The 12,827-nt window shown below is 44.1% G+C and overlaps 1 long non-coding RNA gene across 2 annotated transcripts in view; it reads right to left on the bottom strand.

The window, feature by feature from the left end:
- Positions 1-6: 6 nt before the first annotated feature.
- The window catches only part of LOC108447050, a 41,955-nt gene continuing 29,134 nt past the window's right edge, over positions 7-12,827 (bottom strand). For both annotated transcript variants that reach the window (XR_001862435.1, XR_001862436.1), the window contains exons 3-5: positions 3,908-3,996; positions 2,332-2,461; positions 7-123 (exon numbers count right to left, since the gene is read on the bottom strand). This is a non-coding gene — a long non-coding RNA (uncharacterized LOC108447050). The remainder of the gene's footprint in view (positions 124-2,331; positions 2,462-3,907; positions 3,997-12,827) is intronic.

The following is a 12,827-nucleotide window of genomic DNA, read 5'->3' as shown; positions in this document are numbered from 1 at the left end:
CTCCAAGGCCAGGTGGTCCAGCTCCACTGAAGCCACCACCACTGCCACCACCAAAACCCCCGCCACTGCCACCGCCACCTCCTCCAAAGCCACCGCCACCACCTCCACCAGATCCTTTGGGTTCTGTTGGGAAAAAAAATCCCCCATATTAGTGAAGCAAGATTGATCCTGCAAAGTCACCTCTTTCATTAGAGTAATGCTTGTAGCTGGGGAAAAATGGATGAACTTTCAAAACACACAAGGTTTGGGTCATCAGAGCTACCATCATCCCACTGCCACTGCATCATGGAGGTGGTGGTGGTGCAGTAACTGTGGTGGTGCAGTAACCATAATAACCACAGCCTCTCTGTTTTATTAAGCCATCACTTTAGTCTGCTATAGACTGGACAGCAGAGCAAATTGCTGCAGAGAATTTGGAACTGAGCATGGATGGGACTTCTGAGAATATCATGTGGTCTTTGTTAGCATCTTAGTTGCTTATTTCCGTTTCTTCCTACTTTTGCTCTCTTATCCTTCTCCTCCACTTCCCCATAAGCAGAGACAGGGCAATCTCATGGGAAAAAGGGAAGGAAAGCAGAGGGTCCTTCCTCTTGAAGGTGTCTTTCGGGATCACTGCTGGGAATGCACAGAACTCTCTCATTATTGATGACATTGCAACATATCCACTTATTTAAACAAAGCCTAGTAGGGATGGAGATGCCATTCCAGTAGGTTCAGAAGTGCAGGGACAGGATCATTAGCTGTTAATGTTTCCAATAGGCAGGAATTATTTTAACTGCCCTCCCCCTTTCTCTCCCATTTCTCTCTAATGTCAGTATTTCTGCTGTGACAGCTGAGTTGTCAAAAGTAAAATGAAAGTGTTTCCACAACTACAATACAAAGAAGAGCCCCATTCAGAGCATCACTGCAAAATGAGCAGGTGCACAGGTTGGGGTATCTTGTGGTGATCAGCTCTCAGATGCTGGGCTACATGGGCTAAGATCAGTTGCTTAATTTCTTGGAATCTTAATTTCCACAACTTTGGGTGGGTAAAAATTTCACTGACTTCAAAGTAATTAAAACCTGTGGATGAAAAGCACTTGTAAAAATTTCCCTACGAGAAAAGGAAGATTGTATCCATGGGGGAATGTTTCACATTATCCTTCTCTTTCTTAAGCATGTCAGCTCAGTTTGGCTCTGACTCAGACAGGGTGTGAACCTCTGGAGAAATGCTGTTTAGTCTTTCATCATTATTTGTTAATTCATGTAAACAAGATAATAGGCTGCATCATTTTTATCTTAATGTTTACCCCCTCCTTTAATCCCCTCCAGCTCATTACAATAACTAGAACATGTAACTTGACATTCAGAGATAATCTTTAAAAACTAGCTGGCTGATAGCAGGATTGTATCTAATTTTTTTTAAAATTATTTTTATTTGGTCACACTCCTCTGGGCATTTCTTTCTTTCCTCATCATGTTCCTATCACAGTCCAGCCTTTAATTTCATGGCCAAACCTAGACTGAAGTATATCACATTTGCTAATCTGTCTGTAGAAGAGTCTTTTCTCCTTAGGTAATGAATGCTGTTCCTCTGTCAGCACAGGCCTATGTTCCTGTTTCTGTTCTGTCTTCCCAATACTTCCCAATCTGCTACATGGGCTTCCCCAGCCTCCTCTCGGCACCTACCAAGATGTGCTGTGAGACACAGCAGCAGCACAGCTGGAGAGAGAGCTTATTTCCATTCAGGTAAGGAGAGTCACTGCCTTGTGCAGTACTGCTGGGCAGGCTGAGCAGCAAGGCTCAGCCAAAAAGATAACACCCCTGAGTGACTCCAGGAGTGGCACAACTGCATGCAGCAGTGACACACAGGTAGACCTGTGGCTTCTGGCTCTGGTTTTGCTCTAAGTGATCCTGGAGGCAATGGTGTCATGCCAGGCATGCATTTATTCTTATATTGTTTATACAAAAGTAGAGTCTGACATTCCACTTTATTCTCTGCCCTCTCCTCAGTCCTTATGGGGGTTTTGTTTGCCCGATCTGCTGCAGGTCCTCAGCAGAACTCCTGGTAGGGCTTACGTAGTTTTCTGATATAAGCAAACAGGAAAATAAACCACTTTATGAGAATTAGCAAACAAATTAGCATTCACATTTCATAAGCAGTACTTGATTTCTCAGCTGACTGTTCATTCATGATGAACAGAATTTATTTCTATGCACGCCAATTTCTGGCACTTTCTTTTATCTACTCTCATGGCAATTCATCTGATGATATACAAAATAATTTTCTGCTTTCAGATATGTAGAACTATTCATGCCTACAGAAATTCCAACATGCAGAATCATACTTACTGTCTAGAATTGGAGCACTTCTGTCATTAGTAACAGTCTTCTTGAGCTTTTTTCCTTTGGTAATATCAGATAATAGAGCATTTCTCCCTGCTTGTTCTGACCTGCTCAGAGATGGCTTTTCAGTATTTGCCTGCAAAACAAAGATTAAAAATAAGGAGGCAAAATAAACCTCAGCTTCTACATACAAAGTTTTTCTCAAATAGGAGTGGGTAGGTAGCATGTCACGTCTAGTTTTGTGAATGATATTAAAGGTATGTGGCCTTGTTACTAACTTGAAGTCCCCAACACTACTGCTATTCTAACCCACAATATTCATCAGAAACAGAACACTTCTATATGAATTCACCTTTTTTTAACTCATGATTTAGAGTCTCTGATTTTTTAAAGCCAAGGCATATCTGTGGCAAATTGCCGTCTTGGAGACTGAACAAGAACAGTCTACACACATAACTTGATTATACGAGAAGGTGGACGTTCTTGAAAGTTGTAGTGAAATACAAATTCTAGATAAGTCAGAGCAAAGACAGACCTTTGTCTACTATTTTAGCTTTGACAGAAATACTTCAAAATGGCAATCACCACTTCAATAATATTGACCTCTCCATATAGACAAAATAAAACCTTTGGACGTAAGAGGTTTGTCTCAATGGTCCTCTCTTTTCATTTTATGTTTTGGTGACACAGTTTTTCAAGAAAGGACAAAAAACCTCCAAACAATACACTTATATGCACATATACATGCACATATATATGGCTCTTTCTTCTAGGAAATAGTTCTGGAAACACTTTCTAACTTATCAGATCAGTGTTATGGAGATTTCCTGAAAGGTGGGAAGAGTTGTCATGGAGAGACCAAGCAGAGTCCATATACTGTTTGTGGTGGAAAATGAGGGAAAGACTCTTGAGTGACACAGCCCATTCTGTGTAATCAGCTAGGGTTTTTCACTGAAAATATCTGGGTACTTTAAAATGGCATTTCAAGAAGCCTCTTCCTTCTTGTCAGTGAGGTGGCTGACTGTTGGGAGGGCAAGCACAGCACAAGCCCTATTCCAGTTTAAGCTTAAGTCAGGTCCGATGTAGTTTCACCCACCATGTTGTGTCAGCAGTGGATCCCGTGCTCTGATACCACAGGCTGGCTGAGGGAGCTGTGCTAGCTAAGAGCAATCCTTACCAAATTTAAACAATAGGATCGAGTTTTTCCATCTCAAGTCACATAAGTACTGGAGCAGAACAAGAGACAAGGTGGGAGTACAGGTCTGGAGAAAGGCAAGGGGATAGCAAGACTTCAACTCTCCTGACAGGCAGCTGTTGCCTCTCCACCAGATCAGCCACCAGTGTGGGAGGAATAAAAGGATGGAGAATTAGAGTGGATAGTGACACCCACATGAGCACTGGAAGGCAGTGGAAGTGATGGTCCTTCTTGCAGGATCAGTGATCAACCATAAACAAAATGTTGGAGAGTTTTCCCCAAATATCATGGATACCCTCATCCACACCTCAGTATCTCTGGACATCCTATTCAATGTGACAAGCAGCAGCAGAGAACAGTGCATCATTTACCTCCTGTAAAACTTACCAAGGCCAATGTTGGGGGTGGAGGGGGAGCTGGAGGGGGAGGCACAGGCATGGTGGAAGGCTGAGTTCTGTCTGCTCTCGCTAAGAAACCTGCACAGCAAAACACAAACACACAAGGTCCAGAGATTAATACATCTTAATAAATAAATTTCTACTCAGCTAAAAAACATCCTTGCAGCTAACAGGTTTATATTCTACATTTCTGAGTCTAAATAATCTGTAAAAAGCACTTTATATTGTATGGAAACCAGCTGCATATTTAAACAGGGGTTCCCTACATGATCCCCACTGCCATATAAACTCATAGATACACACATCCAGTTTTGAACACTTACACAATCCATGCATTGCTATGGCAGTGCACAAAATGCAGTAACCAAATTGAACTCTGTTAAATCCAACAATCTTGTTCCCACGGAAGTGCTTCAGGATAGTCCCGTAGCTAAGCCATCAACCCTTACTTCAAGAAGGCATCATACTTTAAGATCATACTCAGAAGATGTTGACCTGTTAAATCCCTTCAGTTGCTAAAAGAGTCCCACACCTACACTGTTATGGGTAGAGTGGAAGAGCAGAGCTCTAGGATGGACTCATGCTTCTTCCTCTCTCCCTGCTTGCTCTGAAGATCCCAAGCTCCATCATCATATCTGAATGCACCTTCCTCCTCCTCAGAAGCAGCACACAGAGTCATGTTCTGGGTATTCTCCCTGAGGAGGAAGAGCAAGCAGGCAGCCTGGCCTCTCAGCTGCAGGCTACTGCAGACAGAAAAGCCTGGCTGCTAAAGCTCAGCCTTTTACAAGCTTCCCTGACAGAGACCAGGCTCCCACTCTTCCCCACCCCAAACTGAACTTTCAGCCTCAGGCAATCCTAGGAGGGTCACACCTGAGATACAAAACTTTATTGCAAGAAAATTACGGAACAACAGCAACAACAACAAAGTCCAAGTGTCAAGGACTATTTTTTCAAGTCACAAGGGCTTTTTGTGGCATTTTGGCACACAGCCCCTATCAGGGGCTTTAGGGCATTTCTAATGGGGCTATGGCATTTCAGCATGTGCTTTATTCTTTTATCTGAGCTTTCACCTGTGCTGGCCATTCACTTGAGCCACCTTTAGTAACAATGATTTGCCACCACTTTTATAATGTTTGCATAAGACAAGTAAAGACAGTGGGAATAGGAATAAGGGTAATTCTCCAGACAACCCCAGGCTGACGGCTGAGGTCGCCAGGGCAGTTATTTACAAGAATACACAGCTCTTACTTTTTTAAGTAACTTAATTGTTTTTGATGAAACCAAGGGGAAGTGTAATAGCACAGTATCTGTCACACCAACAACTAAAAAGACCATTAGGAAAATGCGCTGACTTAAACAAAATGGCATTTGCAGTGAGTCACCACCTACGAAGTAATGGCTCTGACATGATCCATGATATCTGTGTCAGAAAAAAACTGTTAAAAGTACAGATTTATCTCATCAGATGCTCATGCTTCAAAAGAATTAGAACACAGCTATAATCCCCCTTCCCCGCCAAAAAAAATTGCTGAGCTACCTTCCTCAGAAGAAATATTTTCTGCAATAAGACTTTAATGGATATTGTGTCAAGTCTTTAGGGAGAAAGGAGTCAGACACATCACCCATAGCTCTGGCTAATTATCTAGAAAAATCATGGAGTTCAAAGTGGTGTGAGGCACTAGTGTCTGTAGGTTTTCTTCTCTTGTACTGCAGAAACTGTTTCCAGTTACTGTGAAAGAGCGAGCAGAGCAGAGGGGAAGCTGGCAGATAGACAGACTGACTGACAAAGAGGAAGCTGTGTGAAGCCAAGCCTACACAGTGCTGTGCAAATGCACACATTCACAAAGTCCTGCAAACAGACCAGCCCGCTCTCATCAGTCCTCTGCTGCATTACTGAACATCCTAAGCTCCTCCAGAGAAACAACAGCTTCATATTCAGAGCATCTGCTTGAATTAAGTTATATTCCCATCTTCCAAATTTGTAGCTCTCAGTTGTTACATAAAACTCTGCACAAGGTCCTATCCTTTCCCAATCAGCATATTCTAAATGCAATATTTGAAATCTGAAACCTATTAAAAGCACCAAGACTAATGCTGCTTTGTTCTTAAGCTTCCTGTTTAAAAAAATAGTCAACAGGAAAATTATTTCTTACAGTAGACCACAACCATCCTGTTTCTTAACACAGTCTTTTCACAGCTGCGGTTGTCTCTAGCTTAACTGTGCCATGAGGATATTTCACCAAGCTTTTAACTGCTCCATCTGATTAAAAAGAGAAATTCTGCTTTCCTGCACTGCTTTGCTAAGAGGTCAAAGCAGTCTAGATAATGTACCATGAGTCTCCTTGGCACTCCATGTGTCACAGGAAAGTTTCTGGAGCAGGCAGAATACAGTTTGGTTTGATATCAGACTTTTAAACGAATCCCTTAAGGCAGCAGACCTGAATGCAGCAAGTGAGCCAGGTGGTCTGTGAAGCGCTTTCTGACTTGTCTACCTCCCTGTCAGTTAGAGACTGTTTCCTGCTTGGGCTGCTCTGTTCTACTTTTCTTCCCTTTTAACTGGGTTGTTTTAGATCAGCTTCTTAAGGAATTGGTGGCATAAAGAGGAACTAAGGTGATGCTTGAAGCCTGAGTTTTCTAAGGGGAAACCACCACCCACAGACACATCCAGCTTCTCCAAAACCCTCCCTGCACACATTATTTGCAAGGAGGCAGTGGGGAAAAAGGCGCTAGCTGTTCCCTCCTTCCCTATCCCATCTTACATGTACCTGTAGTCAACTGCTGCACACTAGCTAGCACTTCCGATACTGAAGGGCTCTGTCAACAGAACTGCCATGGAAATTAGGTACACACTGGTGAGCTTAGCATTTTGCTACTGTTGAACAAGCTCTATGGCCCTCAGAGACAGGCTGGAAAACAGCGTTTTGGAAGCACAGGACAAGCTTCTGTAATAAACCGATCTCTAGCAAAACTGGCCTGAAGTTTAACACGAGCATCCTGAAGGGTTGTTTACTCATGGTATTCTAGAGCACACACTTCCTTTAGGAGCCATCAGAAAAGAGATCACATGGTGTGATGGAGAAACGTGTGTGCCCACACAAAAACATTTAATGCATAGACTTACAGAGCCCGTAAAACACCCTAGATCATCAAATTTTAGTTTAAAACCAAAGCTTCTTCACTCTTGTCACTCTGACTCTGCTTCTGCTGATAAAAAAGAAATTTTTAGAAACTCAAGCTGAAACTTTGCAGGAAAAAACAGCACCTCTGTCTTCGAAGCTCTAACTCACCCTTGCTGTTCGGTTGTTAGATTTTGTACAATCTATTTCTTTGCCTGACTTACTGTAAGCAAAAATAAAAGAGGTGCTCTCTGGATTTTAAAATTTGATCACTATAAGCCTATATGAAGAATAATAATGTTCTGAAGAGATGCAGTGACCTGGTGACTTGCTGCCACAACACATGGCAGTGCTGGGGGCTGCCCTTGGGATGAGCAGCACCTCTTGGGCTGCAGAACCAAAGCAGCTGAGTCAGCACACTGCTGAACTCAAACTGTGCAGCTGCTTTCACAACCAATTCACAGGATCACTCTTTCTCACAGAGCATAGAGATGTCCTGAGATGTTAAGTGTAACTCTGCAATTAGAGGAAAGCTTTGGTTACTGTTCTACACTTCTGCAATGGACTCGGATAATTATTTGTTCTTGGCCAATGAGAAAGAGCTGAATTTAAGAAACAGACATTATGTTAAATTGCTAACAGCTGACACTATAAAATACCCGAAATAGTAACCAATCCACCTGCTAATAAATGTTACCCACCAAATCTGTTAATAACCAAGTTTCTTATAATGCTTGGTACTGCAGGGTATTGGAAAGGACCTGGTTGCAAAAGACCAAGGCTGAAGACGTATTGGTATTTGGAAACCGAGGACACATGTCCTAGCATATTTTCTGGGCAGCAGTGTAAATTATCACAGGTGTTCAGAAGCTCTTTAGAAGTGTTACGTCTAGGTGAGTGTTGGAGGTGCGGCAGAAATGATTGCAGTAACTAACCCGTGGATGTACACCGCAGCATCAGCCACTGAGCCCCAAGCACAGAGCTCTGTACCGTCAGCAAGAGAGAAGGATTTCCACAGCTGGCAGCGGCAGCTGCTCTCCCACCGTGTGGCGGGTGCCAGCAGCACCGTGCCCAGTGCCGGTTCCTCCGAAGATCCAGCCCACCCACTCGCTCTGGGCTGCCAGTGCCATGAACAGGCACCACCACTGCAATCCTCACCCTCCCTGCCTGGCCTTGGCCATAACTCCGGGGCTGGGGCAGCCTGCTGCAGCCTTCCCAAGAGGGGAGTGCACAGAGCCCATGTCTGCTGCCTCTGGAGAAAGCCACCCTCGCTGCTAGCAAATGAGAGGCTCCAAAGCTGCCCAAGTAAATACCTGCATAAGAAACTCTAATTTCTGCAAACTACCAGGCACATGCATAGTCGCCATCAGGAATGATATTAAAATGCTATGCTATGCATCATGATAAAGACTCCTTTCTTTTAAAAACCAAAATAGAGGAGAGAGGAAGTACACATCGTGTTCTGCAAAGAACCCCTTGCTCTGCAAAGCAGTCCATAAAGAGCAATGAGCAAAAACGGCACTACACTGAATCTTGTGAAACACAAATTTTGGGCACTTCACATTTAATTTGGTATTTCAGAAATCATTCCAGGAGCATTACAAATGCTAAGAAGAAACATGACCTTTATTGTGGGATGGACAGTGTGAACAACCAGAGTGCAAGTGCATGGTTTGTATCTGGTCAGCTGTTTTGAGCTGCTTGAAGGCCCTCCCTCAAACATTGAGTCAGAGGCAGACAGACACCCACTGTGATTAATCATTTCCTGCATGATTAATTTCCAAGCAAAAAAAAGAGGAAGGAACAAACAACTGTAGAATTAGATAGAATCGATAAATTTAAGGGGGAAAAAACCTGAAGTTGCCAATTAAAATGCTGACTGCTCCCCTATGCAAAAGGACCCAACTTCCAAACCAGTGTCGATTTGGTCCTTCCAAAATGCATTACTTTCTCCGAATCAAAGAAGGGTTTGTTTGGGTTTTTTTACATCTGAATTTGAGGAAATTGGGTTGCATTACCAAGTACTTTAGTAAGGTAGCCCTCGAAACAAAAAGGACAGCTAACTGTAAACACATTACAAAGTAGTTGGAAAATCACTTACAGTCAGTTTTATACAGACCACAATATTTTTCATGAATCATTTTTTTAACAGAGTACTGAGCTATTAAACTTTTTTGCCAAAAACAGTTACAGTGACATCAGGAAAGTTGATCGCCCCTGCTCCCACTTTCCTTGGCAGACCTGAGTGATTAGGAGGTCTACATGTCCCACATTCCACCACCACCACATCCTCCCAAGGCCAGAGGGGCTGCCTGCCCCAAGAGTCAGTCCAGGAGTGTGGCACAGTGTGAATGAGAACTTTAGAGGATGCTGAAGGTGCTCCTCCCATGCAACACCATGCCAGTAAATCCCCCTGAAAAAATCAGGTATTTTTCTTCTTCTCTTTTTATTAGAGTTTCTAAATATATATAAATCTATAAACAAATCATACAGATAGATGAATTTAAGTCCCTAAAGAGTTCAACAAGGGTACCAAACCAAATTCAGCTGAGCATGAAGTTACCAGAAGATACTGAAGAAGAATTCCCTTATAGGGTGAAGAAAGACTATTTAGAAGAGTCTCTGGCCTCAATCACTTGCACATGGAGGAGTGAAAGCCTGTCTGGCACTCAAGTAACCTGATACAAGTTTTAATTGAGATACTGGGGACTGCTGTATAACAAGCCTATACTCAGCAGGAGAGCCTGGATTTTCATTGTCCTGAGACAAAACTTTTGAATCTGAGGAGCTTCTGGGGAACAAAGTGACATCTAAAATGTTACTGTCAGTATTTTTGGGTCCTTTAATACCAGTGACTGGTCTTTTAAGAATAGTTTTTGGCTGAGAAGACAATCCTTTTGGTGCAAGGATTATAAGACTTTGTGCCTGACACAGGACATTGCAAGGGTGTGAGAATGTAAATTGTCCTATCCTGTCTGGAGGAAGCTGTGGTAGCAAAAGGAGGCACTAACTTCTCACCCTTAAAACCACTTGCAGAGATCTGGACAACCAAAAGAGAGACCAACAGAGAAGAAGTTACTCTGGATGTCTGAGACCCAGGGAAATTCTGGGGAGCTGCCGCTGCCAGAGAGAGGAAGCCTACTTTATTGGGGACTTTTGGCATTTCAAGGAAACTCTCTGCGGTACCCGAAATGAGTGGTTTGAGCATGCCTTTCTACCACACTGAAAAACACCACCCCTTACACACAACACCAGGACAGAGGAGCTGTACCAGTCAGCAATGGAGAGCTCTTGCCTAGACCCAGAGGTACCTTTCTTTTTCCACAAACTGCCATTGGAGGGATGGTGGATGATAAGCTTTATTCACATGCACATGTGAAGTGGATGCCGCCTACGTGGCCCTGAAATAGGATTTGGCCCAAGCTGAACAACACACAGGAGGATCTTCCATAGGGAAGCAGACCTTTCCCAGTTTGGCAGTGATTGATGTGGGGGATGCAACACCATCCTGCTGCAGGCAGGGACCAAAATGGGAGAAGCAGAAGGCAAGAGCCTGGAGGTCTCTGGCAGAAGTGCATGGGGTGGTTCTTGGGAAAGAAACAGACATCAAGCTAGTCTCACACTGAGCATTTTTTCTGCCCTGTTCAGGCTTTAGAGAGAGGATATGTTTTTTTGTTTTGTTTTAGACATACCTTCTCAATAAACTGCAGAGTTAGTTTAGCTCAGTTACACTGCTGTAAGAGGTGTGTGAAAGGTGCAGATGTTGGGGAGCTAGTGAGGACCATTAAAGATAAATAACAGCAAGAGCAAACAAACAATATGACTAGTTAGGAAAAAAAATGCGAGGATGCTGTGAGGTGCTTTCACACCTCCATGTGTGCTATCCCAGGTCCCTGTGCTCTGTCAACCCTACAGCATCTCCATCTTCCTCCACACCCCTCATGTTCACCTCCCTCATCCCAGTGCATCCAGCCAAGTGCAGTGATCCTCCAGGCAGCATGGTCAGCAGATCACACTGGGCAATTCCCCAGAGACCTAGAACCCCCTAAACACTGCAACTACTTCCTACTGCCACAGGAATACAGTAACAGAGCAGGTTACTGTGTGTGTCAGTGACGAGTCAACAGACCCCTGAGCCAGCACATGACTACGGGGTGCCAAGGGCAGTAACAGCCAGATGCACCTATGATCCACAGCAAATTGCATCCAGAAAACCTCATCTGTCAAACACAACCAAGAGTTATATGGAGAAAATCCAGTGGTGCTGCATCCATGGAAAATTACAGCTAAGAAATAGGCTGCTATGGTGTCAGAATGTTGTTTTAATCCAAGTATTTAAAAAAGACTTTTATTTTCAGTGAAACATTTTTCAAGATATGCAGACAGTCACAGGCAACAGCTAGCTTTGGAGGACTGCCTCTGGTAACCCATATAGTCCCTGTCTGGAAGAAACAGCTAAGCTTTTGGTCAGTTTAAGTGTTTGGATGTTGACTTGAGAAAAGCTGATAATGTAAGAGCAAACACACTACAGCAGAAAGTATCTGACTCACTGAAAACAGAAATTGCTTACATCTAATCCATACTCCTATAATTTCTTTCAGCTAGTGTGCTCAGAGGACTTGTACAAAAATATTCCTATTTGCTCAGACAACAAGGGTCAGGTCACATTCCCCACCACAGCGACCTGGTCCTGGGGAACAGGACCTCAGCCCTGCAAAGGACACCTGGAGCAAAGCCCTTGCCCCCGCCACCTCAGGAGGGAGTCTCCACAGCGTTTTAAAACAGGCATGTGTGTGTCATTCCTCAGCAGGAGGCCAGGACCAAATCCAGCAGGAAAGTCTAGTTACTGGGCTGTACCCCAGTCCTCAGGACAGGAGAACACATGTTTAGACACTGCAACCTCTGACAGCTCCATCCCCATCCCCACTGGTGCCCCCACATCAAAAAATGAAGAGCCCTTCCTCCAACCACTCCGCAAAAAGCCCTGCAACAAAAAGGCTTCACCTTCTCTCCCAGACAGAAATGATGGTTAAGGACGAGCTGTTTGTGCCTGAACTCTTCTTCAGCTGTCCAGAGCAGAGGTGCCCACAACACTCCACCGTCTACCATCCACAGCAGCCTTTAGTCAAGCCGAGTGTTGGAAACAACACACGAGGCTGTTATCCAGGCACACTGCCCCAGCACAGCCAAGGAAGATTCACCCGGGCTGGAGGTGACCAGAGTCAGACCTAAAGAAAGGGACACTTGACTCCTAGTGCTCTGGAGAGGCCACAGGGACAACTTCTCCACACAGGGACAACATACTTTCAGCAATGAAGGACCTGATGTCTCTCTCCAGCTTATTCCTCCTCGTGAGCATTTTGTGTTCACAAAATAGCATTCCTAACATATAGCCCAAGAGCCTCTCTGCAATGGGGCTCCTTTTTCCAGTGTCTCATCACTGTAGTAGTGATCACTCAGTGTCATGTGGCTGCTCAGTACTGCACAGCTTTCTCCCCAAAACATGAGGCATTTTAAGCTTGAGGAGCTGTTGGTAGGGTGAACAGGCTCGTTCGGAAATTAAGGATTTCTGGGTATTGCCTCCAGATTACTCAGTCCTAACCAGAACAAAAAGAGTTGCACTTAAGAACAGGACTTTTTCCACCATCTTATCCTCACACATGGCACCAGTCATCTCTGACCAGACAGGGTCACTCATGGCCTGGCAGTGGCAGGCAGCAAACAGTGAGGGGCAGGACAGGATATTTCCCACAACCCACACCTGGTGACCCAGAGGCAGAAAGACATGGTCTG

The sequence above is a fragment of the Corvus brachyrhynchos genome, unplaced genomic scaffold, assembly GCF_000691975.1.
Source record: "Corvus brachyrhynchos isolate BGI_N302 unplaced genomic scaffold, ASM69197v1 scaffold255, whole genome shotgun sequence".
NCBI classification, from domain to species: domain Eukaryota; kingdom Metazoa; phylum Chordata; class Aves; order Passeriformes; family Corvidae; genus Corvus; species Corvus brachyrhynchos.
This window is presented reverse-complemented; position numbering and strand designations above follow the sequence as displayed.